The sequence below is a fragment of the Pezoporus occidentalis genome, unplaced genomic scaffold (assembly GCF_034315485.1).
Source record: "Pezoporus occidentalis ecotype Australia unplaced genomic scaffold, CSIRO_AGI_Poc_V1 ctg15, whole genome shotgun sequence".
NCBI lineage: Eukaryota > Metazoa > Chordata > Aves > Psittaciformes > Psittacidae > Pezoporus > Pezoporus occidentalis.
The window spans coordinates 8,114,257-8,138,899 of NW_026913316.1; the positions used below are offsets into that span (position 1 = coordinate 8,114,257).

General features: G+C 43.2%; 2 long non-coding RNA genes across 3 annotated transcripts; both read right to left on the reverse strand.

Annotated features, from left to right (window-relative positions):
- Nucleotides 1-4,135: 4,135 nt before the first annotated feature.
- LOC134159710 (uncharacterized) lies at nt 4,136-22,592 on the reverse strand. The gene is made up of 3 exons (XR_009963269.1): nt 21,684-22,592; nt 19,929-20,039; nt 4,136-4,966 (listed from the first exon to the last, which is right to left on the reverse strand). It is a non-coding gene; the product is annotated as an uncharacterized LOC134159710 (long non-coding RNA).
- LOC134159642 (uncharacterized) lies at nt 6,607-12,089 on the reverse strand. 2 transcript variants are annotated; one of them, XR_009963232.1, is made up of 2 exons: nt 11,976-12,089; nt 6,607-7,072 (listed from the first exon to the last, which is right to left on the reverse strand). It is a non-coding gene; the product is annotated as an uncharacterized LOC134159642 (long non-coding RNA). The 2 variants fall into 2 exon arrangements; XR_009963231.1 differs by having other exon boundaries at nt 11,809-12,074.
- Nucleotides 22,593-24,643: the final 2,051 nt, after the last annotated feature.

The following is a 24,643-nucleotide window of genomic DNA, read 5'->3' on the forward strand; positions in this document are numbered from 1 at the left end:
GGCCTGGATGATGAAATGCCTGATCCATGGCTGTCCACAGTCTCGTGCTGGTTCCTCTCTGAAAAAAACACTCCATCACTGACATCCACTTGCTTATCTAAATCCAGGCTAACTTTTTGTCTGTTTTCTCTGAGCTGCTGTGGGTTTTGTTTCCAGTAGGCGTATTACTTGATTAATGAGCTCTCTGTTAACACTTGCTCATATTCCATATGGGATCTTCTTGGGTTATCTAAATGCACAAATACTTACAACAACCTCTTTTTTTTTTTTTCCTCAGCTCAACTGTTTTCAGTAGCACAGTATATTTCTCCCCCCTCAATAGAAAAAAGAGCATTTTTCTAGCTTGTCCAAACTCACATTGAACATTACTTGTGATTCATGTTGTCACCTAGTGCAGTATTCCAAGGAAACAGCATGGACAGGCTCTGTCAAGAAGGGTTTTATAATGTATTTGTCATGTCTCTTCTGTCTAGATTAAGGGCTAAATTTTGTGATGGTAGATGAATTTGTAGACCCCATCTCTCTGAAATCACACTATCTATTCAAAAGAGGGACACTGCTTTTCTTTAAGCCAATGATAATAGCACTTTCCTGGATGCAAGTCGAAAAATATTTACATCAGTATAAATAAGCAGTGTGTAACTATAAATAAAAAGCACGGGTAATAAAGTGTTATCATTGAAGCTGAAATTAAAATTGAATCCTGCCAAGCCCTAAACATAGATCATGACAGAAAAATCCAATACACTTTTTTTTTTTTTTTTTGGAGGTGCTGTAATTATGGACTAGGTAAAGGAAAAAAAAAAAGATTATACAGCAGACATAATTTGTAATGATTTCAGAACATTTCTGATGTAATGCCGTGAAAAGAATGACCTCTTGTGCATAGCATCTACACATGCTTCTACATGCCATTGCTGAAAGGTGTCATCCGCAGCATTTACCTTTTAACCCAAGCGAAGCCATGGGCTGTATGACCACGGGCTGTATGACCATGGGTTGTATGACCATCGCTGTATGACCACATGCTTGTTTCTGAAGAGGATGCACTGGGACCTGCCAGGGCTGTTCCCAACCTTGACCCCTGCAGCCTAGTCCTTCAACCTGGGAAAGCCCACAGAAACAAATTGGGAAGAAGTTTCCAAACCTGTGGAGAAGCGCCATGTAACCAACAGCGAGGTGACAGCATGCTGACTGCGATGTCATGTGGTTGTGGCATGGGGCCACCCCTCCATCCCCACAGCTAAGAGATTCCTCTTAGCCCACCACAGGCTGTCCTGGGGTCCTTGCTCTCAGCACAGGTCATGCTTGCCCTCCCTGTCTCTCCTTCTTGCAGGTAGCTAAGTGCTTGCTGCCTAGTGGTTTTGCAAAGGGAGATAAACTAAGCCCTGGGGCAGAAGGGTTTTTATGTTGTCTACACTTAAACGCAGGCCTTTTATCTTAAAGAAAGTTACTTCTTTATCTCAAGAGCTTGGTCTGAGCTTTGTGCTCTTCACTGGCAGAGCAGGAAAAGATTTGTATCCTCTGGGAACATGGACTGGGGTGGAAAAGCACAGGTGGGCTCAGAAATGCCCCCAGAGCTGTTGGCTCCAAAGTGGAAAGCATTCTCTTTATCTTATCAGGAGTGGAGTCTCTTGTCACCTCTCTGGAAAGCAAGGCTTGAGGCCAAAAGCAATTTCTTGTACTTCAATAGCTGAAAATAAAGCTTTAAGAAATAAGAACATGTCAGGAAATTAAATGAGGACCACAATTTAGCAGGGCTAGTGATTGCCCAGGAGAATATTGAGGAAAACTGTATAGAGAAGAGGAGTTTTGAGGCACAGTTAAGTGAATTACTGGTCCCGTCTGTAACATTCGTTATAGTCTCGGCTGCTGGATATTCACTTTCAAAGAAATCAGCTTCAGCTACTGTCTGTTGAGGAACCCTCAATCATATGTGCAAATGCAATTACTGAAAATGAATCTGTCAGAGCAAATCTTATGTAATGAAGGAGTCCTGTTTGGGCTCCTCTTCTGAACTTATTTAACCTCAGGGATAACCTAAACCAATGTTCCTGTAACCCACTGGGAATGAGCAACACAGGTAGAAGGCTGACTTACTAAGAGGGTTAATGAAACTCCAAAATACTTGCCATGAGCTGGTAACGGCATCTGGGAGTCAGCCATCCACAGGGGACATCGTATGGTGTTACCTTAGGATCTCTATAGAAAAATCAGGATTGTTTTAGTGCCAAACAGCAGGCATAGCCTGATGCTGTTTCAGAAGCACAAGCAGCCCTTGTCAGACACCATATGCGCAGAGGTCCTTGCACCTTCATGCAGTAGCAGGTACTTGACTTGACAGGGCTTCGGTGCACAGCACATGACATGATCTGTAAAGTGAATACAGCTGAGGAATGGCCATGAGATCTTCATTTGGTCCTCTGAGCTAAGCCCATTGACTTGGATCTCTGAGGTCTTTCTTCATTTAACTAGACCTCTATTTAGTTGTGCCTTTCTTATTATACATGGGATTGCCCACAGCTTGTCTTTTCTCTTTGATCTATACAAGTTTCTGCAGGAAATTATGCATAAATATATCAAAAGCTATTGACAATATCAAGAAAAGAGTATGCTGATATTTCTGGGCTTCAGACATATTTTGGAGGTTTTCGTTTTTCTGTTACTGTTGTTTTGGGTTTTTTAAATGAAACTTTGCTCAAGGGACTGCTGTTGACTGAGGCTGCGCAGCATATGCTTGCTTCAGTCCCTACTCCACACAGCAAAGACTCATGGAAGCCCACTGAGCCACAACTTCTGATTAACTTCAGGCAAATGTTTCAGAGTTCTCCTGAAAGATGATGAACTGTTTTTCAGAGCAATGATTTCTGTACTGCAGAAAACAAGGCAGGTATTGTCTCCTCACAGCCTTTGCTAGAATTACTCAGAACACCTTTGCCCCCAAAGGCTGTATAGCTCAGATGAAAATGCCCACATCAAAGTTTAGATTTTACAAAGACTTCCAACTTTGTTCAAAACAAAACAAAACAAAACCAAAAAAAAAGCCAGAAGATATTAGGGTTTGTTTCTTTACCTTCTCTCTTTTTAGTCAAGTTTGGGCAAGAGGGAAAATTTTAAATACAAGTCTTATATTTCATGAAAAAAAGATTGTCTTTTTCTTGCTTTTCCAAAAAGAATATAAATCCTGCTTTCAATTATTTATCCTAATATTTTCATTCCCCTCTGTACTCTGGACATTTGAACTATACGAGGCAACTATGTGTTTAACCTTGCTAACACTGAAAGCAATAAAATATGAAATGAATAGGTGAAAAGGGATAGTAAATCCCTACCGCAGAATTATCTGGCAGGTTTCAAGTCACACGAAGATGTCAACAACATAAAATATATTTAATATTGATGAATGTGACAGTAATGCATCTGGAGAGAAATAACAATCAGCACAGACATTTAGAAAACATTAATATAGGAAAAGACCTTGGGGTTATAGTGGGTAATGAAAAAAGTAAGAGCTCACATTGTGAGGAGAGCAATTATATCCCACCGTGTATAGAGTAAAGAGGGACCTGTTGTGTGACAAAAAGGGAGAGATGAGTGCAGCATTATGCAGTCTGGGTAAGGCTGGACCTGGAGCACAGCACGCATTTTTAAGCTTCATTTTCTAAAAAGGACACTAAAAAGTGGCAGAGGACTTAAGGATGAGCAATGGGAATGGTGAAGGGAACTGCAGGTGACGGCTGTGATGGAATGCAATTCACAGGGTGGGCTGGAGCACCAGGTAGCAATGGGACAAGAACTAATATTTGTGTGCCATTAAGATGGACCTTCCCTGCAGCAGAGATGGTAAAAGGAACCTGTATTAAAAGTGGAACAATCCCATTTAGATATAACAGAAATGACTTAATCATAAGCGCTGATACACAGGTAACAGAATAAGCTGTCTGGTGAGAAACTGAATGCAAGTCACTGTTAGTTAAGCGTTTCCGAGCTGAGACTGGAAAACATAGCAGTGGGATTACTGTAGAAGAGGTCTCTCAGCATTGTTTGAGCACAGCTGATCTAAAAGATCCTTTGCTGTCATTTTCATCTGTGATTCTGGGAATGCAAAAAGTGACTTTGCACGCAACAGGAGAGGCGATACACTCATTTTATTAATTAAATCCATCTGCCACACATGACAAGCCTACACCATGATAGGGACAAAAGGTCTAGCCCTACAAGCCTCACCCCAGCTGTCCCATCTGCTCTACAAGTGCGTGTATGCGCAGGTCCAGGAGCTAGAGATGCTGTTTTCAGAGTCATCCTCAGAGGTGGCTTTTACCACACGCATTTGCAGAGGAAGCTGGCACAGCTCCTGTCTATTTTGAAACGTTTGCTTCTGGAATTTGCAATGCTTGTACCAGTTAAATACTAAATTATCATAAAAGTAATTTACATGTTTCCCAAATAAGGGAATGCGAGTGGAGAAGAGGGTTTTTGAATGTTCGTAGTTCCAAATTAAAGGAATGTAAATGAGCCTGCTGTTCAATTCAGTGTGTAATGTGTTATTTCACGGTTGTCTCCTTGATATTGCAGGCCCCTTTTACATTAGACAATGTCACACCCCACCCAAATCACCATGAGATAAAGATGTTCCCCTTTAATGTAATAAAGGACAACAACAATATTCCAACAGAGAAAACAGCATGCATACAGATTTGGTACAAATGCATCATCTCCTGCTGGAAAGACTCCATCGTGTCCCCTTCACCACAACATGCAGTGTTACGTAGCACCTTTCATCAAAAAGCTTTTCATGGCAAAGCTCCCGTTGGCTCCCCATCCCTTCCTACAGCTTCCTGAGGAAGCAGCTTCTTCAGCTTTCCATGGAGCGGTCTGTGTCCTGACAGCATGGGCGTGATGTTCGGAGCACAGCTCAGCCTGCTTCTTGACAGAGGATTTTTGCTCTGCTTGTTTTTCTCATGTCCTTATAACCAAGCAGAGAAAAATTACAGGATGGCTCAAAATTCATTCATTAGGGGCTGCTGACAACTGTTCCCTCCCATCCTGGTTATCTTTAAAGGAAAAGCAGGCGCTGTGTGTAGTGTGGTTAAAAGGCCAGTGGGAGGAGAGCAAGGGAATGATTTATTAGACTTTAAGTCAATCATAGCTCAGTCTGGACAACCATAAAACATCTTTACATCTACCAATAGGTGAAATTTATAGGGCCGTTCACTGCAAAGTGGAATGCTCCCACAGGGTGAGGGGAAGTATCGAGAGTTTCCTATTCATTTAAGGGGAAATGTGTTGCTCCTTGCTCTTCCCTCCCCAGTTTTACTTTCCAGCAGACAGCCCCATAAATCTGTTTCAGTGACAGCCCTTTGGTGGTGTAGTGAAGCAGAGCAAGGAACAGTGCATTAGGGACCAGGCAGAGCTCACACCCTGCTGCTCATGCAAAAGCCAGTCCTGCAGGGCTGTTCCAGTCCCTGCCACAGCCTCAGGGTTTGCCTGGATGGCTGAGAACAGCCCAGGAATCTGCCCTGACCATTTCCTCACTTCTCTGAACTGCTGGACCTCTTCGGGTGCCCACAGTGACAAGGGCATTGCAGCTGCCCCCTGCTTGTCCCCAGTATGCCACGGGCTCCTTTCTGCAGGGCCTTCAGAAAAGTGGGAGAGGAGCCTCAGGTTCCCTTTCTACTACAGTTACTGACTCCCACTATTTGCACTGTCCCTCCGGGAGAGATTTCTCCTTCTGGATCCACCGTCCTCTCTCAACTGGACAAGGAGTACCCAGCTGGGCAAGGATGCATGCGTCCTCCTCAAAGGGACTGACTTAGCACATTGAGCCCTCATGTCCTCCGGAGAGTTGTCAGACACATTGTTTTGGGGAGGAGGATGGCTTCCTCACCCAGGAGTGCAAAGAGCATCCAGAGCATGATGCTGTCACTCCAGGAAACATTGGAAAGTCCTGCACCATTTCCTTCAGCTCCTGACACCATAGGTAAGCTGTATGAGGCATTTTTTTGGAGGGAAATAGGTGGCCTCCAAACAGCTTCCAGCTGGACAAGATCCTCCTGCTGCCCCCAGGAGCTATTAAACTGAGCTGGTGGAGGAGTGACAGTCTGGGGGAACTGACCCTTTTCTGTGCCTTAGTAGGAGCCAGCTCAGGACAAAATAATCCTGTTATCCTAGGTCCCTTTCACTTTCTAACATTTGCTTTGGCTGTGCGAGTACGTCTTTACACAAACAGAACTCCTGTGTGTGATTTTCCCATCTTCCTTTGACCATATTAACAGCTAAATGATGGGGCCTGCAAGGGGCACATCCTGCAGAGAGGCAAAACGGCACGACGCAACACAGGCCAAATAATGACTGGGTGATCCTGATGTAAATGCAGCCCCATGACACTTATATTCATGTATCTTCCAGATTCACATCATTATCTCTGAAAACACCCACTGCTTTTAATACCGCAATATCTCCCCACAGACAAGGGTAAGGCAATGTGCTGAAAGCACAAGACACTGAGCACTTGTGTCTTGCGCTCAGCTCTTTCACTAATTTCACTTTAGCTTGCTATGTCTTGTCTTTCCTGTCTGAGAAGATGATGTTAAGGTGCTGACCTGGTTGGCTGGTTTGTAAAATAATTTATTCTGGCTGTAAAAGGTGATATGACAGAACGAGCCTTTCATAGGAATGTAACTGTCATAACAATTTCTGTGTGGCAGGCAAGGTTCTCTGGTCCATAGGGAGATGTCCCATTTCATCAGAGCAAGTGCTCTGCATCAGCTGTGGAGGAGTAAGTGAAAACAGCTGCTTGGTGCTCCATGCACAGCAGCAGGGAGTTGGCACATGTTGTAATTCACAAAGGAGAAGAAGGTGAAGATCATCTGCTCTCCACAATGTCACTGGGAGGGGTGAAGGGGCAGCATGGCCTCTCGCAGAAGATGGCAGACCCAGATCAAGCCTGCATGAGCCAAAAGAGGGATTCAGAAGTGCATCTTCCATCCTCCAGCCAAATGCTGGGCCATAAACCCACAGAACTCCTCTCATCTAGTCAGTGTGAACATCTCTCTGGACAAGAGCAAAATGACTGCAAGCAGCGCAGGAGTTAGGGTACATTTAAATACAAGGCCTACTTTGGGCTTGAAGGCAAATCCCCCTCAGCTTGGATGTGCTTAACATATGGTGTGCTGTCTTCCAGTTTTTATTAGCATTTTTGAAAGGCTGGGTTTTATCCCGCTCCAGAATGGAAAAACCCTGGATTTTGGTTTAATGAACCTATATGTGGCTAGCCCTCATTCTGATCAGCATAAAATGCTTTGCAAGTTATCAATGAAGAGCACTATTTAAGAGCTGTTATTCCTTGGGTGTCCTGGAAGATTTAACATTTACTCTGTATGCCCTAAAGTGTCGTTAGTTTGCAAATACAAAATACCATTTCAGACAGAACAAAAGCAGTCCTCTTCAGCAAGTACTAATTTCACAGGAAGTTTTAACTTCCAAAATTCATCCATATTTTAGCGTAAGTTTCATTTGCAGTTATTTCATGCAGTTTTCTGCTTGAAAAAACTGTGTTAGCTTTAGGAGATAGTATATCTTGTCAGCCTTCATAATGAAAAAAAACAGTTAAAGCTATTACTTGGCTTAAACGCTTGGGAAGAGAATTCCTCCTCAAAGAAGTTTTGCAAAACTTGAAAGAAAAATGGAAACTGAAGATCAGGATGGAAATAATTTTGCAGCCTGAATTGCAGTGGAGGTGAATGATATGGGCTGGAACATAAAATTCTTATTTCTGCTATTGCAATGCTGGAAGGCAGATGTTATTCACCAGAAAAGACGAACATCATAAGCTCCAGCCAGTTGAAAAATAAAAAGGCTGGGTTTTGGAAGGGGACTCTCTTTTCTAAACAGTACTATCATAGCTAAGTTATTCTGTAGTGCCAATTGACTGAGGCTCACAATTGCTGCACTCCCTATGGCAGCACAAATGCTGTCGTACAATCAGGTTAAAGTGAGCAATTGCGAGTCTAACCCATGAGCCACCATTAGCAGCAGTTCCCATTGCAGCAGAACCACCTTGAAAGTCTTCCTCCTGCTCCTGCGAAGTGGCAGCAGGCCAAAAGGGATTGAATCTGCTGCCTCTCATTGTTCTGACAAAATTGAAATAAAGGTATCCAAACAGAAGAGTGTCCCAGATCAATGCTTCCTGCTTTGAAAGTAAACATTCCAGCTTTCCTTCTATATTCACTGAATTTGCCATTTATGCCGCAGCAGGAGACCATTATCTTGTGACAGTGTTCTGCTCTACTAACATTACCTCTTAATTATATCTTCATTAAAACCAAATTAGAAAGCGGTCAGGAAAGTTAAGCCAACTGAATTGCTCATTTGGCTGAACTTCCCGACACCTTATTTTAGAAAAGTGATGCTGGCTCACACAACAAAACGTTTAATGATCCACCTTGCTGCTGGGAAGTGTTTATTTTCACTTTAAATGATGAACTTGCTGCTCAGTCACACTGCATTCCTTCTGAGAGGATCATGCTTAGTTAAATACTAGCATGGCCTTATAGCTGGTTTTGCCCATACCTGCAAGGTGGTGATGTTAGATTGTGTTTGCCACTGTTATCTCTTTGCATCATTTCTTCATTAAAGCTGAAATAACCTATGCCTGATGAGTATGGAAAGAACCAGGAAATTTCACTCCCCAGCACAGAGAAATTGTGTTCCCCTGCAGCAGAGCCGGTACCTGCCCATCGCCCTTCCTTCCCCTGCACTGGGAGGACAGCTGCAGAGAGATGCCGGGACAGACATCAGCTGAGCCAGCCAGCTGTTGGAAACCTCTCCTTCTCTTGAAGGAGCCAGGCCAGCTGCAGAGGTGCTTCCTACAGCCCCCCCACAGGGGAAGGTGCCACACACTGCCAACAACTGGCTCCTATGGCAGGCTTTTGGGCAGCCCTCTGTCCCCTGTCTGTGTGGACAACCCCTCTTGTCCTTCATGTACTGTGGGAGTTGAGCGACAGTGACCCATGCTTCACGCCCAGGACTGGACAGACTTGTGTGACCAACATGGGAGGCCTCAGACCTCTAGTCCTTCAGCTATATCACCTTTCAAGCCCTGCTCCTCTCCCCAGGCTGCAGCATCCCCTAACAAAGATTCCACCATAACCTACAACAGTCAGACTCTTTGGGAACAAGTTGCAGCATTCAAACCTATCAGTATAGGTATTACCTGTCAAGTGCATCCACAAGACATATCACAAATATCGTAAGCCACATGAACCTGTCTCCACCGGGAAGACAGAGATAATTATCCTCCATGAACCTATAGACTCAAAGTTCCACAATTGCCAGGGTTTGGCAGCACAGGGACACGCTCCCTATTACCCAGTATTCTTGTCATCACAGTTAAATTTTGGGGAGCAATCAATAAATAGTTAAGTATAATATGGGGAAAAATACTTACAGAGGTATATTTTTTTTTGAGGACCTATTCTACATAAAGCTATATAGGAGAGAAAAAGAAATGCTTCACTTTGAGCAGCTAATAGAAATCAGACCCCTTATAACACAGGTCTTCAAGTGAAGAGAGTTTGCAGAGTTTCAGTAAAGAAAGCCAGAGGCAAAGTCTACCTGTGAACCTGGACAGCTCACCATCGTTCATGCTAAGCAGCTTTGACAGCCAGAACTGCACAGGAAGATGGGAATTCTAAAATCATGGATTCCTTGGTTCCAGTGATCTGCAGCTGTAGTTTAAGTAAGGGAAAATATATATTTTTGGTCCGAATGCAGATGGCAAAAGAAGAAGGGGTACTAGCTCCTTTATGTTCAAAGTTTAGAGTAGGAAAATTTGTAATTCTATTACATGGATGCTACCATGTCAGATCATAGGGGAAAACAGCACCCAGCTCCCTATTATACCTTTGAAGGGTAATTTAATATGGAATTTCCAAAGACAATCGGTGCTGGCACTAATGTTGGTGAATGTACCACATACTTACAATGTCCAACACACATAAAGAGAAATTTCAGCAGTTTGGAGCTCTTGGTCCGATCCTGCTTGTCCCTCCACCTCTCAGATGCATAGCTGCAGGGAAATGACTTCACCAGTCACAATGTGCAGTAGGGAAGTAATTCTTAAAAGATGATAATCTGCCCAGGGTGTAGTGGATGGATTGTGTTGCGTTTGAGGCGGAGAAAATAATCAGAAGAAAAATGAGCACAAGGAGAATGATACAAACCTATCAATCAAGGAGTTATAATGGATCTCTTTGGTTTGTGTAAACTAATGCAAAGGACAAACATTGTGTGTCCAGCCAGGCTATTGTTTCTGTCAGGGCTGTACCTTACATTTTGTAGCTATATTTTATAGGTAATTTTATAGATAATCTATGATGCTTCACTTCTGTTCAAAATAAACCTGAATTAGAAGGAAAAAATTCAGAGAGATAGAGAGAACATGCAGCACAAATTAAGCTGATGCAATCATTTCCAGTTCTAAAACAGAGCAGGTAAGATGAGGATGTGGCTGGTTTAGTGATCACTGTAATCAGCACAATTGACTGCTTACAGATGACTAATTTTCAGTTCTAGGGAGGTAAATTGAGACTTACATATTTCAGCTTTATCCTAGCACTACAGGTAATGTAAGACAAACGGTCTGTGAATTCCTAATACCAAAGACATTTGTGGGTTATAAAAGAGCACAGAATGTAGATACGGGGTAAAGTTAAGGAAATACAGATTTGTATTCAGATGAAATTTAAAACAAGCCTTGAGGTGAATTTTCTTTCAGTTTAATTATTACTTGGATCCATTCAGACCCATCTGTATGTTAATCAAAAGTGATCATAACAGTTTTGTTGTTAAATGGAAAATAGATCTTGATAGATGCTCATTATACTTAATTTTGTTAACAGCTGAAGAATCAACAAGAGGAATGAACTTAATACAGCAAGAAATGAGGTTCTGAAAAAGAGGAATGAAGAGCAAGATAGAAAATTATTAAATTAAAGAACCAAAGCTGTGCTGGACATCCTAATTAAAATATACAGAGAAATGATGGAGCAGGGGACATACGAGAACCAAAAGATGTGGATAAACAGCAGAGGAGGAGAGCATGGGAAGTTATCCTAGGAAAAGAAGGGTAAGACAGGGCACAGAGACAAAGTGCCTGGACAGAATGTATTCCTTCTGTCCAACAACAAGGACAATGATGCAGGGAACAGAAGATACGGAACAGGGTGCAGGTTATGGGAGTGTGACCCCAAAAACAAAAGGATAAGTGGCAGCTTTTGGTCAGAATGAAGCAGGTGGGAGGTAGGTCAATGCACTGGCAGCAGCTTGCAGAGTCCTCTGACTAAGATAAACCACCACTGCTATTTTGCTCTCACTCCACGCTGACATTACAGCCCTCTGACTAGGAGGGGTGACCAGGTTCATCCTAGAGAAAGGAACACATTCAGCTCTGTGCAGAGTTGAAACACTTCATAGGAAAATACACCAATCCATTTTTTATATTTGTACATACTTTTACTGAAAAAAAAAACCCAAACCATGTTGTCTGAGTGTCAAACACAATTTTGCTAACAGATAACAGGTCATGCCTTTGAGAAATCTGAGCCTCCCTGGGTTCCATGAACAGCACCAATGCATCTAAACTAGTCTTCTAGGATGCTTTTGCATAAGGTCATGTCAAGGAAAATCACCAACATGTGCTTCTATTTACAGTCCCTACTTCATTAAGGCAAAATCTAATCTTACCCAAAGCCACTTCTTAGCAGAGGTGACATTATAAGAAAAGGGGATTCTTGCTCCAGCCCTTACCAGGTGCTTTCTTGCATGGCTTGCTGGCAATGTGTGGTTGATTGGGCTGTGTCACCAGTGAGCCACAGAGTACAGAAAACACAGTGGTTTTGAGCTCTGAAACTTCCTTCTAAAGAGGAAAGGCATTGTGTACTGCAACAGCCATAGAAGGAAGACATGACACTCACAGCCTTCCAGAAAGACGAAGGTCAGCCAGGGAGAGGAGGTGGGGAACAGTTCTCTTCAAAATCAGAGGAAGTGTGATGGCCCACAGTTTGAGGAGGATGGTGTCATCAGGTGTTTGACCATGCAATGATGTCCCAGTGGAAAAGTACCACCCCAGCTGCCAGCACCCTGCAGGGACCAAGAGATAGGCCTGAAAGGGAACATCAAGATAGCGATGAGGGGGTAGGACTTGTCCACAGAGGACATCAGGGGACAGGACTGGGGTAGGAGAAAGGAGGCTACCATGCCTTTGCCTTATGGCTGTTGTCCTTACCATAAGATACTGAGGGAAAATGGGCAAAAAGTTATAGAGGAAATCAAGTTGAATGGGTGATCCATATCAGTCCACGCTGAACTTCCAGTTTTATGGGGAGCATTTCAAGAGTGGAGACAAAATCCACTGAAGAGAAGGGAAGCAGAGAAATAACAAAGCAGTGAAAATGGCACATAATAGTTCTAGGTGAGAAATTAAAATAATGAAGTGGAAATGAATAATGTTACAAAGTGATGTTTAATGACTCCAGCTTTTGAGTTGAAAAGACAATAGAGCCTATACACAGCTGATGAGTAAAAAATCTTCAACTATTAGCACATCTTTATCACAGGATGGCTCTGCAAAACCCCTTTTTTTTCCTCTACTGTCTTTCCCCAAATCATACTAATGCCACTAAATCCTAGCCCCCAGGAAAAATAAGTAGGTTACATATGCCTAAATTTTAGCTGCTGTTAGCACTAATGTCACTGAAGTCAAAGCATGGACTTCCTGATGCTGGGCAGCTTCCTGCCCATGCTGATTCTCTTCTGTTTTGACGTGAGGTGCTTGAAATATCACAGTTTTAAATCAAAAACATTAGTATATTAGTACCTTATAGTGATAAATGTCTACACTATCCTCTTTCTTGAAGAAGGCATTGCAGCCATGAATTTTTCATGTCAAAGCTAATATAGTCACCCATGGATTAAATTACACTGTTGACAAAAAAAAAAAAAAAAAGAAGATTAAAAGAAAACTATTTTTAGCTATTTAGAAACAAATTTATCTTAAAAGCCATGGCAAAGCTGAGGGATGGAGTGATGGGACAACATCACAAGCAATTCTCTGCACAGTGGGCAACTGAGATAACCACTGTTACTATTTGATTTTTCTATCTACACTGAGCATTTCACCTTTAAAGAACTGCATGAGGAGAGCAGTGGCAGTACCGTGATCACCATCCTCAGTGGATGGCACATGTCACAAACATATCAGTCTGCCAGTAGGATGTCCTCTGCTTTTGACTCAGCAGGGTGTCTCACAGATCATGGGGAGCTGAAGGCTGGGACAGAAAAGGGACTCCTGCCACTGTTGGAACAAGTCCAGAGGAGGTCCACGAGGATGATCAGGGGACTGGAGCACCTCCCGTATGAAGACAGGCTGACAAAGTTGGGGCTGTTCAGCCTGGAGAAGAGAAGACTGTGTGGAGACCTCATAGCAGCCTTCCAGTATCTGAAGGGGGCCTATAGGGATGCTTGGGAGGAACTCTTCATTAGGGACTGTAGTGATAGGACAAGGGGTAACGGGTTAAAACTTAAACAGGGGAAGTTTAGCTTGGATATAAGGAGGACATTCTTTCCTGTTAGGGTGGTGAGGCACTGGAATATGTTGTGAATGCTCCATCTCTGGCGGTGTTCAAAGCCAGGTTGGACGAAGCCTTGGGTTGCATGGTTTTAGTGTGCGGTGTCCCTGCCCATGGCAGGGGGTTGGAACTAGATGATCTTAAGGTCCTTTCCAACACTAACTATCCTATGATTCTAAACAGGAAAAACATGAATTTTCCTTCTTAGCCATATATTAGTCTTACAAAGCGAGCTTGCCTAAAGATTGACGCAGCAACCCCCTTTTGCTTGTTGTCCAACAAAGATCAATTTATGAGAAATAAATGAGAATTTGCATATATGCCACTTCTAGGTCCTCTTTTTCCACTTTCCCCATCATCCTATCTCTTCAAACCACAACTCTTCCCAATTTTCAAGCTTGCTGCACTCTAACCTCATGCCTTGATCCTTCACCACATCATGCAGTTCTACTGGGTTCCTGTAAGCTCATTGGTAAAAGAACCACTGCATTATTTGGAGGCAGGACACAAAAAACCAACCAAATAATTGGTGCCAATTTCCTCCTTTGACACTCTTTCACAGGGCTTGAAGAGATTCAGCAAGACCTAGGCATTCAGATGCATGCTGTGTCTTTTTTCTGTGATAGGCAGATACTTCCCAGTGTTCACAAATACACTTGAAAATTAATCCATTACTCTACTTTTGAGTAAATATGTTGCATTTTCAGCCTTGCTGGAACCTAGCATTGCTGCTTGCAGACAGAAGGTGCTGTCATATTCCTGCAAGCATTTTTGTTCCTACAGAATTAATTACAGCATCAAATAGAATTTGACTCTTCTCTGGCACCCAATTTGCACCCACAAGCCAGCAACTAGACTTGATGACCCAAGTGAAGGGGCAAAAGCCCAGCTACAGCTGTAGCTGACAAACAGAAACCTGCTGTTTTGAAACTGCCTATCGCAGACAACAGCGCTGTGCTCCTTTTGGCAAAGGAAACCATCCTGAGAAAGAATTTATCTGGTGACTGACAGGCAGCAGTGGGCTATGAGCCTAGAAGATAATATTTTGGCTACATCATTTCTCCTCCTCAGAAACTCTCTCCTGAAGAGCTCTGTGCTGCACAGCACTCACAAGGGTAACCAGTAATGAGGTTGCATTTTGATCTTGTTTATACTTTGTAGAGATTTTCCCTGTATATAAACCTACTTTTAAGGTTACAAAAGGTGAGTACTGTCTGATCATTCAGATAAGAGGGTGTGCTTTTAACACAGAAATTTCCTGTGGTGCTCATGCCATGTCTGGTCAGGATCCAAACTTGACACTATATTTGGTTGCCCTGGAATATTTATGCTTTAAACATCACCTCACTGTTGTTTGTTAAGCTGACAGCATTGCAGAGCTTTCATTTGTAACCTCAGGTGGAAAAACTGAGACTCACTTTGATAGCAGAGGAGGATATCTTCACACCTGCTCATTTTGAAATGCTTTTATCAGAGGTCCAGATGTTATTACCATGCTTGTGCCACGATGAGGTGGGAGAAAGAAACAAGATAGGGAAGGAAACCCAATCCAGGACTTCTGACAGCAAAGCATGCATGGTCATTGTGCTTTGTCCTTAATGAGGCTGGTGTTCTGAAGCTGGGCACTGCTGTCAGATGGACTTGACCTTCTCTTTGCTGATGAATGGTGGTTAACCAGGAAATGGCAACTCTGCACTAAAAATCTTCCTAAGCTAAAACTGTCTGCCAAGTTGCTAACCAAAATATTGCAGAGATTTAAGGAAAATAGACAGGTGGGAGTAAATAGACATTGCTTGATTGACCCATTACCTACGTTTAGACTGATGAGAAAGCTATTGCCAGTACAGCCACACTGAAATCCAGGCATGGGTTTCCAAGGGTTACACACCTGCCCAACCATGCTTTTATTTCCCTCTTCAAGGTGAGTCCTGAGCAGGCTATATGGGTTGCTCCACTGTGTCTGTCCTATGTCCAAGAGAAATGAGGTTGAAGATGCCTGAAGGAGCTGTCTATTTTCTTTCTGTCAAAATGCTAAGTTTTTAGAGCTGTATTAATAAAGTCCATCAAGGTTATCTGAACAAATCTTTCGATAACCTCATAATCACTTAACATATGTGTGAACTGAACTGTGTTATTCCTTAGCTAAAACACACAACAGCTGACTAATACACAGGCAAGTAACACTGTTGGTTAATGCAGTTTAAATCCAGAGGGCATGTGGGTAAAGAAGTCATCCAAGGACCAAAGTCATTAGAACAAAAGATGCCCGTCAGCTGTCATGAATTTATGAGGATGTGGGAGTGGATTAAGAGAGGGATTTAGCCCCTTCAGAACATCTTCCATTAGCAGAAAGTAAAGCCTCTCTGAGTGGGCACCACAGCAGCATCTAAATTGCCTGATCTGAAAGTGCTGCTTCCTCTTAGCTGTCACCATTTCCTCCAGCTTTAACTCAGCAGCAGGTCAGCAGCGAGCACAACCTGACAGCCATTACCAAGCTACCTGTGACTGTGTGTGTGAGCATTTATCATGTGTCTACTTCCATTTACTGCCATTTCAGGACAGGGAGTAGAAGAGAGGGAACATTGACAATATTTAGGCCCCCAGTCTGCCTGGACTACAGTTTCCCCCACTGGATCACAGAATACTGTTGTTTCTGTGGGCTCTCTCCAGCTGTGTCTCAAGAAGAGCTGTGCCAGCGTAGAACAACTTGACCTATAGATTGTGGCAGGTAGCGCTTCACTTTCTGGTCTGGGTTCAGCAAGAAGGTATTTACATGGAGCTTTGGCCCATAGGGTTCACTAAAGGGAAGACAAAAGGCTAGTCAGATAATTCTCACCCATCCCTGGATCTTGTTCCTCTTCCTTCCCTCCCGACTGATAGAAAGCTCTGTGATGATGGATTACAGAAAATACAAGCATTGGATGGAGAGAGCCACACAGAGACAATGTTTCACATGCCTGGTCTTGGCATCAGCCTCACCTCAGAGAGGTGATAATGTAAAGCATTATCTCAAGGATGAATTTCACTGCAGCAACATGCAAGAGAGAGCTCACTGTGTGCCCCTGATGACAGGGAAAACCCTTCCTTTTAAGTACTGTCATCCAGAGCAGTGTCAAATCAAGGAGAGATCAGATGCCACCATCCCCATGTATACAGATGTACTGTGGAACAGCAGGTTCAGTGATTTTCCAAATCCCACTTCAAGATGATGTGAATGAGCCAAGGGAGCTGTGCCCGGGTATGCAAGCATAATGCTGTATGCTCAGTGTACAACCAGACAGCTGGTTTCCTGAGGAAGGTTGCTAAATTGGCCAGAATGAAGTGAAAAGAAAGAAGATAGTTTAGCAGCTGGCAAGGGGCGAATAGGAAGGCAGACCCTTTGGCACCATGCAGCAATGCCTCAGTGACAAGATGGTTCTTGGTTGGCACTAAGAAGAGCAATATGCTCTGAGACAGGCCCACACCTCTTCTATACCTTTCTGCAGCCAAGAAACTGCCTCATAAAATTATTATTGTACCCCTGCATAGAAGCGATTTGGGATATTATTAAGAGGCTGACTTAATCATCAGGATTTAGGGCATGGCTAGGACTTCTCCAAGGTGATAAGTCAGAGCTTACCAATTAGAAAGAATCATGTGCAGCTTCAGCTTGATTTAAAAATCATCTTAAGTGAATCAGAAAGCAGATGTGCCTTTAGCTGATAACAGTGAGGAAATTAAGTCTCTAAGACCCAGCTAGGGAGGCTGAGTGGAGGAGAAACAGAATTAACGAGCAGCAGCACCTTGTGGCAAATATCTAGGGCAAAACCTCTTCTTTCAGAAGTAAATTCAGTTGTCAGGATTTAAAGGCAGAGTCTGGAGAAAGCCCATGTAAAACCTGAAGTCTCCTATAATCCTGTGTACACTTTGTTATACCAGATTATATACACGCAAGGGTGAACTTGAAGCTGGATCCTCACTCACTGTGGATCAGTGCAACTGCCCTGAGGATCTGCGATGACACATAAGGATCTGCTTGTTTGCCTGTATAATATGTGTTTCAGTGTTAATGACTGAGCCCATTTTTACAGATATTTCACGGAGAATGGGATTTTTTCCTTGACTTCTAGGTAGAAGTGCCAAGGCTTCCTGCTGCATAACGTTTCCTCTGACTGCACGTAAGCAGTATCTTCCTCTTTTGGTGAGCAGAGTACTTAAGCAGTGTTTGCCATCAAATGGGAAAACTCCGGGACTCTTTTGCTTTGCAGACATTGTTTCTTCAGTTCATTATCTATTTATAGTTCTTGCCTTTGATCGATGTTTGTATTTAACCTTCTATTTCTTAATTTGTAGGTCAGTCCACATTTACCATGGTTAATTTATTAGGGCAGATTCTTCTTCTCAGTCAGCTTGCTGGGGGAGGAAAGTGTATTTAGGAACTGTAAATCATTCCAAGCAGATCTCATCTTGTAACCTTAGTAACCAAGTTACGTACTGAAACAAGCAATATTTTTATGGTGATATTTTTTCAGTGTGAATAATAGGAAAATAATGATAAAACAATCCATCTGGGGATGGACTTGCCAGTACAAATTGCTATACAAGCAGCAGCCTTGTTTCAGAGAAAAATTCTAGCCAATCCTTTTCTACAACCTCTGTAAATTGTCCCAGAGCGAAGCTTTTCTCCTGTGTACACAGTAAGCTAAATCCTCTATTACTGGATCTTGTAATGCAGAATGCAAGCATATTTTATAGAACCTTGAGTCACAAGCATCAGTAAACTGTAATGCACATGGATTGTCACTTCCATCAAATACCACTTTCTATGACAAAGAATAGGTAAATGCTTTGAAAAACAGAAGGAATCTTCTTGACGTATGAAGATAATCCTGAAGGTCTATATAAGCATGTTCCAGTTCTCTGCATGATGCCAAATCTAAAACTGCCATTAGAAAAATCTTCATCTGGCCAGGAAGCCCCAGACTGCTGACTTCAGAGGTGTGATTCCTTCCATGCTCAAGCGTCGCAGATGCCTAGAGCTTAGGTTTTTGCAAATACTCCTGCCTTGGGCTTAACACCTAGTCTATGGCCAGCTACAATCCCTATGGTGAAACTAGACCTTTAGCTATGATCCCCAACATAGCTGATCTGAGAGGTGGTGGCAGAACATGCTTAACTCATGTTGCATGCTCAGACATCAGGCTATCTTCAAACCAAGCAGTGGGAGAAAAATGGGGACTTCTTTTACAATAGCAGGCAGCCAGACTCCCTCTACCTCCCGCCTCCAACCTAGGAGGCACAAGACATCATCTGGGTGGGAAGCAGACCCACACGTGCCATGCCTTACCCCCAGTCTACACGTCCTTATTTGTGTGGATTTGGTCCCTTCCAGACAAATGAGGGAATGAAATCTTGCCTTCTTGCCTCTTCAGGAAGCAGCTCTAGCCATTGCCACCAGCACCTCTCTTCATTTCTTTTAAGGAAAAGCCAGAGATGCGCGTTCTGGCCCTGAACATGACGACTCCTGAAGGATGGAGGTGCCACCCTGCTGCCCCACAAGCACACCCCTAGGCTCAGCTACCTTTAGGTCAGCATAGGCTGTCTTCTCAGCATGCTGGTCTGGGAGCTCGGGCACAGGACTTCCCTTGCACACAGGTGTCTAATGCAGGTCTCTAGGCCGGGATTGTTCATCTCGTTGCAACATCTGACTTTTAGACACATCGGTACCTTTTTTGGGTCTAGCATGCTGGAGCTTTTCTCAGCATACTGTGAGGTTTTGAATACAAACCATAACCATGGTGACCCTTCACAGACACAAGTATTCTGCTAAATCAGTTCTAAGCTAAGTTTCATTACACAACCTATCATACTGCTACATCTGTGCTGAAACAATTTGCTATTCAGTACTGTGGCCCTCACAAAGACTGAAGAATTATTTGGGCCAAGAACAGCAAAATGCCATGGAAACTGAAGTGGAACATAATGTGTTCACACAGGGCAAGAGTCATCAGCTTCCTCTGCACAAAAAGTGCTGTCAGCTCTTGAATAACAACAGGCAGTCAGGACTTCATCTCCTGCCTCATCATAAAAATAGGCTAATTACATTTTCTATCACTCTGCTCATTTACTCAGTTGTCTTTGTGGTCTTCTCTGGGTATGTAATGAGCATCACATTTGAAATCTGAAGCATGCACCAGGCTCTGTGTCCTATCTCTGTAAGCAGCAGGTAGCAGATGGGACTGATGAAGGCACTCAGCAAGAGAGGCAAGGCAGAAGGAAACAGGACTAAGGGTAGCCTTAGAGCTAGCACAGCTTTTCTACCTGGAATAGTGTGGCATGCTTGGTGGCAGAAGTACTCAGAAGCATCTCTGCTATTTCTGAGGTGTTGTATGATGGCAGAGAGAAATTGCAGGAGCTGAAGGCATTCAGCACCTGAAAAAATTTAATTCTTCAAGATTCAAAGCCAACTATAAAGATCTTTCCTTGCCCAAAAGGCGAATCACAGCACTTCTTTCAAAGACCCTTAGGAGAAATGAGGGTAACTTTCAAATGTTGCTCATCAGCCTTGAAGCTTTCCCAAGAGATCGTTTTCTGTTTACTTCCCCCATCCCACCTTTAAATATGGGACTGAATTGTTTTTCACCATATGAATGTCAGAAAATCCTTGCATCAGACCACTTGAAGTTTAGCTCTCCCATGATACCAAGACCGTGAATTAAAGTTTGCTTTTGGCGAGCTCAAAGTCTTGGCCCCTATCTGCTAAATACATTATGTTTCCAAAGAATTTCACAAGCTGTTCCAGATAAGCACACAGTAAGTAGGTGAGGCAAATAGACTTATGGCTTCTGTTTTTTTCCCAGCCAAGTTTTTCATCTCAAAAGTTACAGCACAAAATCACTTGGACATTTCTGTTACCAGTGACTTCTAGACTATGCTGCCTTTCAGCTGCGAGCTAACATATTACTGGAGAAGGACACAGCAGAACTGATGTGGCCACAGCACCACAAAACCCAGTAATGCCCTCACACAGCTTTTGTGGATGGGGCAATGGAGAAGCTCGCAAACTCAGGCTGGGATATTTGTGGTTGTTGACTTACTACAACAGGGGAGCCAGAGGAAGGGAGGTGGGAATTAAGGAGGGGGTCATTTCTGAGTATGAGTTGACCACAGGTGCTGGTGCTTTTGCTCCTTGTCTAGCAGAGGATGTCAAAAACAGGGAAAAAGACTGCAGCTCTGAAATTTTAGTTCTTAAATTCACTCACTCATAATCGGTCCTGAGAGCACAGAGGTTACATTTATATTTGTTTAATATTTATGAGCCATGAAACAAGACGTTTCTGGTGAATAAAAGGTGAACTTCTATGTGAGCATGTAAAACTGAACTCTGTTTGGCCTTGATATTTTAAAGATAAAGTGTTGAATTTGAACCCAGAAGAGGAATTTGCCCAGACCCTCTTGACCAGAAAGGTGGCAGACGCTTGCCCAACTGAATTAAACTACTGCCTTTAACCTCTCGGTGCTGCTGTCGACACTCACATCACCACTTTGCTGTGAGCAGTCCATCCCCTTCGTCAAGAAACTCCAGCTCCTGTCATCAAGGGGTTCATTAGTTTGAAATGAGAATCTCTGACCCAGTTTGGACTTCTTCATAACCCTGACCTTATCAGTGATCCCATTATTTTAAGTGCTTCCTTCTTGTCAAATTGCCTCCCCCGTTACTCTGATGTGCCTGTTTTCGGATGTGTCCTTCATGTAAGGAGCCAAATAGCTTCTGTAAATTTAAACACTATGCTCTCCCCTCCCTTTTCCTTTCACATCTCCCAGAAAAAGCAAAACCAAAGAACAGCAAAACCCATTCTATCTGGCACACAGTCCTGTCCCCCATTGCAGATTGTGCCACCCCCCCAGTGAGAGAGAATGAGACTTTACCTGTCACCTCACAGCCCCAGAGCAGCCAAGGGCTCAGACCACCCTGAACAGCACAGTGGTGCCTGATGCAGCTCAGGAACACATTTCCAGCACACCTGCACTGAGTTTGGCTTCCCGAGAGCAACTGGTGACAAAATATAAACATACATAAGTCTTATTCAGAATGGCTTCCTGGTCACTGCTTGTTTCTCTTGGCGTGAAGCTAATATTAAGGCTGCCAGCCTCTATTCCCTGTGAACACATGCTCAAATAGGTGTGGATCTCCCACTAGAGCACATTGGCACCAGCTGGCAATGACTGTCAGCCTATGCCTCTGTGCCTAATCAGTGTGGCAACTGCAGAGTATTTGCTGTGGGCACTCCACACCTAATAATACTTCAGCACCTCTTTAACTGCTTTATCCACTTTTACCCATTCAAAAGCCTCAGGCTCCCAATGACAAGTAGATGGTAAGTGGAGCTTGTAAATTAAAAACCTACCTGCTGCAGGCTTTTAGCATTAAAGGACTCCAAAGTTCCCTTAGTTCATACTGTCTTCCGTTAACATCAACTCCATTGTCAGCATGTAAATCTGGTGGCATTATCTGCCTATTAAAAAGTTTATCACAGGTTTCAATTTGCTAACCCTATCGCTTTCCAGTGTTAAAAAGCAAGTTCAGAGGACTGCAAACACCCAAAGTGTTCTGCCCAAGGAAGACAAATGTCCATTTTTAAATCAATGTTTGGTGACAGAGAACTAGAAAGACTTAAAGAAGAAATTAAATTTGTTTGTCCTGGGATAAACAGGTTGCACTTAATGGGCTTTTCTGACACCATAGAGGAGGCAGCAGCCCCAGGAGGTAAGAACAATATTCTTATCTCAACTTATCTATTGATCTGCTGGGTGGCCTGGGGCTTGCTGACGGCTGTTACTCCTGGATCTCTCAGCTGATGAGAAGACCAGGAATCAGAACAAACTGAATGTATTTGAACAGCAAGGACAGTCATCCTAGCAGCCCACCTTTAAAACATAGATCAAAATCTTTGCTTTTTCCAGCTTTGTTCCAGCCTATGATGCTCTCTGGGAGACTGTTCTCACTGCAAGCTTTATCCAAGTAAGTTTATTATGGTGAATAAATGGATGGTTCCATTCTCATTCTGGTCTCAGTCATGTTTTTGAGAAAAGTAGAGAGAACACATGTAACAGCTTTGAAACAATGAAAAACTGGTGTCATATTGAGTGCATGATACGCAAAACTTTTTAAGCTTTGTGCTTTAAATCTTACATTTTCTGACCCAATCCATGGGAATATTGCATATCCCACAGGAATATTGTGAAAAGTAGCAAGGGAATCACTGGTGCCGTCAATTATTTTTCAGGGGATGAAGTTGGGCCATGTTCTGTCAGGGGAGTTGGGAGAGCTCAGTTACCATGTAAGTACAAAGTCCTTTTGAAATGTCAAACCTGGGTGCCAAGCCTGGCAGGGTGGACTGATTCAAAGGCACAGGGCAGAACACTTCTGGAGTGCTGAGGTAATGTTCGCTGCTTTGGTGCATATAAAAAGCATAGAATAAAACTCAGTTCAAATAAATAAGATCATCTTTCTTATGAAAGAGAAAGTGATATTTAGTATTTCTCCCTCAAGGCTTATAAGCAGCTGCCACTCAGGCGGAATAGATAATACAACTTTCAGACTAATCCATGAAATCAGGAATTGGAATACAAACCTTTCCAAATGTTTTTCCTTCTGGGTACCTTCATTGCTCACTGCAGTGGCTCCACTGCAAAAGGGGGCTGTCAGCACTCTGCAAGATGCATTCAAAATTACAGTGGAAGAGTCTGCCTAAGAATGGAAAGTAGAAGAATATTTTAGATAGACAGAGATCTGCATACAAGAATCACTGAGGATCAGTTTATGAATATGTTCTGGTGTTATTAAAGTCTCCTCAAGCATTAATGGCATCCCACACTAAAACCAGGTAGATTTTATCTTTGTTGGCAGGGATCAAATTCAGATACTGAGCAAATTCAGAAGCTTGCAAAGCCGTGCAGGTCTTTGCTAACTGCTGGCTTTTTTCTCAGTAACTTCACAAATTCACTGGAACTTTCCAGAAGCCCGTAGCTGTGGCAAATGTGCATGCCTTGTGCTCCTCCTAAGCTGGGTATGGAACCCTCACATCAGGCCAGCAGCCCCTTCCAGTTCTGGCCTGCCCTCTGGTTACCCTGCTCTCCTAGCTGCTGCAACCGTCCTGGCACTGGGAGCACACCCTGTGCTCAAACAGGCTGGGAGCACAAGTGCCTCAACAACGGGCAATGTCAGGGACAGCCACAATGAGTTCCACATTCCCCTGAGCTATGGAGAACCATTTTCCAGGGTCTTCTGAGCCTTAAGCTTTGGGTGGGATCAAGGAGGGGGGATAACAAAGCTTGTTTTCAGTGACCAACCTACTTATGTGTGTGGAGAAGCATCATGGCAGGGACAGCTGTGATACCTATGTTGTCACTCAGGCATACAAATTCTGGCTGCTTCTCTGTCCTAGAGGAAGTCATAAACAGAAAACAGCCAATTAACTTTCTCAGTCGGCCAGGGAACCAGACTGATAGGTTTTGAAGAGAATCACAGCCTTCAGGCAGGGGCTGTGGGTGAGAAGAATAGAAAGTGGTGAAGTAAGGTTTTCCATTAGAAAACTAACTTGCTGATGTACTGTGAAAAATTGATAATGAGTAGTGGTATTGCAGCATTCAGCTGAATTGCTTCTCAACAAGCTCTAGAGTGAGCAGAAAAAGGGTGAATCTTCATTTTCTCTACCAATAGGTGAAGACTGAGTTTCTTCCTAGGTCAAAAGTAGAGAACTGAACTAGAGCAAGGCGGGAATGAATTCATTGACCTGAGGAGCCTCCTTTTGATACCAGAGTAGACACTTGCTTTCCTCTACTTCGTCTTTCTCTCTACTCTGCAATAGCACTTAATTGACTGAGCTTTAGTCATATGGATGTTGAGAGAGGTCTTTGCAAAGCCTGCATTTGTGTAGGAGCCAGCATACTTATACATGGGAAAAGTCATTCCTTACAGAGTCATTCTTTGTCTTATAATCAAACCCAGGCACCTGAGACCACACATTGACCAG